Source organism: Bison bison, unplaced genomic scaffold (assembly GCF_000754665.1).
Source record: "Bison bison bison isolate TAMUID 2011002044 unplaced genomic scaffold, Bison_UMD1.0 scf7180017847066, whole genome shotgun sequence".
Classification (NCBI taxonomy): Eukaryota; Metazoa; Chordata; class Mammalia; order Artiodactyla; family Bovidae; genus Bison; species Bison bison.
Genome location: NW_011477639.1, coordinates 46907 through 49807, shown reverse-complemented (window position 1 = coordinate 49807; position 2901 = coordinate 46907). Strand labels below are relative to the sequence as shown.

At 52.0% G+C, this 2901-nt stretch overlaps 1 protein-coding gene across 1 annotated transcript in view; it reads right to left on the bottom strand.

The window, feature by feature from the left end:
- The window catches only part of SYCE3 (synaptonemal complex central element protein 3), a gene marked incomplete at its 3' end in the record, with an annotated part of 25323 nt that extends 24933 nt beyond the window's left edge, over positions 1–390 (bottom strand). Inside the window, exon 1 of the mRNA XM_010841562.1 lies at positions 326–390. The remainder of the gene's footprint in view (positions 1–325) is intronic.
- Positions 391–2901: the final 2511 nt, after the last annotated feature.

Here is a 2901-nt window from a genome sequence, read left to right as displayed (position 1 = left end):
ACGGGTGAGGAGACCCTGTGAGGGGCCGGCTGCGAGGGGTGAGGAGACCGGGTGAGGAGACACGGGTGAGGAGACCCTGTGAGGGGCCGGATGTGAGGGGCAAGGAGACAGGGTGAAGAGACCCAGGGTGAGGAGACATGGATGAGGAGACTCAGGATGAGATGACCCAGGGTGAGAAGGCCGGGGTGAGGAATTGGTAGTTGCCACACCTTCGGTCTGGCGTCGGACGGTGAGCACCGTGTGGGATGCCATGGCTTGGGGGTTGGGGCACCAAGGGAGAGTACGGAATCCCCAGGCGGTCCGGCCCTTCTCACCTCCCACTTGCCTGCGCTCGGGTCCTGTTCAGCTACCTGCCACTGACGCCTGAGGCATGAGGCCTCTCCTCAGAGTGACGCCCCTCCCCTTTCCGTTACCAGACCTGCCCCTGGAGCTGATCTCTGGCTTTCATTGGCTGTCTCCTGGAGCGGAAGGGGCGGGGCTACGAGCACATGCCTACGCACGCCTGAGGCTGGTCCCATGTCCTGGCCTTGAGGTTTCATTGGCCGGTCGCTGAGGGCGGAAGGAGCGGGGCTGCCCTGGCTGGTTGCACAAGTGGGTACATTTCAATGAGCGCCGAGCATGGATTGAGGGGTGGCTGAGGTTGAGGCACGGCAAACCTCAGATGAGAGGGGGACACCCCGGTTCTGATGCGAGTGTTTCCCCCTTGCTCCTGATCGTAAGTCTGAGGACGCTGGGCAGTCTGCTTGACCACTGTGTCCCCAGTATACAGGAGGGCACTTGCTAGTAACCACTGTTGAGTGAGTAGTGAGTGCTCAAATATTTTTTCTCACAGCTACCATGCGCTGCCAACATTGTTACAACTGCCTCACAGAAGAGAGTGCTGAGGCTCAAGGAGATGAGGCAGGGGCCTAGCTCAGGCCCCATCTGGGAGGTTTGGGTACTGGTTCCAGCCACGGTCTGCCAGGTACCCTGGCCTCCAGGCAGTAAAGCACAGATCACCAAGCAAGGCCAAGTGAGAGTGCCACTCAACTCCAGAGGGGCTGTACATAAAGCTCTGGTCAAGAGGAGGCTAAAGAGATCACTGTGGCTCCTATAAGTCAGTCCAAGGAGATAGAGTTTGATGGGCACCTTAGGAGAGTGGTAAGCCTAAGAGTGACAAGGTGAAGGGGTCGCTCAGGCTGCTGGAGGGAGAGTAGAAATGGAGCAGCTGTTGCTGTTTGGGTCCATGATGATGGAGGTAGGCACAGGGGAGGGGGTGGTCATGGTGGAGGGAAATACAGAGTCAGAGCCATTTAGAAGATTGACTTGACAAGGCTTGGTAATGTGGGAAATGAGGGAGAAAGAAGGGATGGATGAGGAGCTGCAGAGTGATACCACTGGCTCAGATGGGGAAGAGTGGCAGAGAAGGCAGTTTAGGAGGTTGTTAACTTCAGTTTTGAATACCTTGAACTCTGAGATCCCTGACAAACCTGCGACCCACTCTCAGGGATTCTGATCCTTAGCAGAGTAGGAAACACATCTAGAGTTGAGCCAGACAGTTCTGGGCACAGAGTAAGGACACGTCTCTTTCTTGAGTCCTCTTTCTGGGCCACATCCCCTTTCCAGGCTGCCAGGTTCCTGCCCCTTCTTAACCGGGTTCTCTGGCTGTTCCTTCCTGCACACTTCCAATCGCTCCACCATTTCCTCAGACTTTCTAGACTGATTTCTGTTATAGCATCCCAGAAAAACATGAATCAGGAATAGCTCTGAGGGGTAATGAAGACAGCTTCAGGGAAGGAGTTTACCAGCCTGAGAAAGGGGACAGGATTCCAGACAGGAGGTTCAGTAAGGGCAAAGGTGTGGATGTGCCTGCCTCCTTTAGAAATGAAGAGTGAAGTTGGGGTTCAGGTTTCTTGTAGGGGAGCGTAAGAGACTAGAAATCAGTTGATCTGAAATGTGAGGGCCTGGAAGGTGGAGGTGGGTGTCTGAAACACCCTGTAAAGACCATGCCAAGATGGATGGACTGCCAGGGAGTCCAGAGACATCTATCTGCCCATACACTTGTGCATCTGAAACTGGCTAAGTGTTCACCAAATGTTTCCTTTATAGCCTGGGCACACAGCTAGACTACATTTCCCAGCCTCCCTTGCAGTATGAGTCCCGGCCAATGGGATGTGGGTAGAAATGCTCTGTGTTACTACCAGGCCAAGTCCATAAAAGCCGCCTATGAGTAAGCCCTCTTTCTCTCTCCTCCATGGACCTGAGGGATGTTGATTTCCAAGGCAACTAGGGAGCTACCTGAGGAAAGCAGGACCTCTAACAGCCCATTTTTGAATCATGGTATGGAGCAGAGTCTTCTTATCAGCCAACTGAATAAAAATTAAACTTCTATTGGGCTAAGCCATTGAGATTTCAGGCTTTGTCTCTTATGACTGCTAGCCTTAACTAGTAATGCATATCTGCACATCTGTGGGTTACTAATACAGATTTGCATTTGGTGGGTAATCATCGGAAGTTTATACCCTGGTTTAGCACTGTGGTTTCTTCTCTTATTTCAACCAAGGACAGATAAGATAAAAGAACTTTGACTGAATTTAACCTTAATTAAAAGCCAGCTTGTCGGCTCATTGTCCTCCCAGGGCTGGGTAAGCTGATGTCTCCCAGAGGCCAACCAAATCCAGACTGTTTCCCAGGGCAGATCACGCAGGCACCTGAGAGGCAAAGGTCTGTGAAGGTACTTTTGGAAGCCCAAGAAAGCTCAGATATGGAGTGTACCATTTTGTGAGCATAGCTGTATTTTATGAGCTTCTCACAAGACCCAAAAAAGGTTATGTGTATATGCATGGCTGAGTCCCTTTGCTGTTCACCTGAAACTGTCATGGCATTGTTGGTTAACTGGTTATACCCCAGTACAAAATAAAA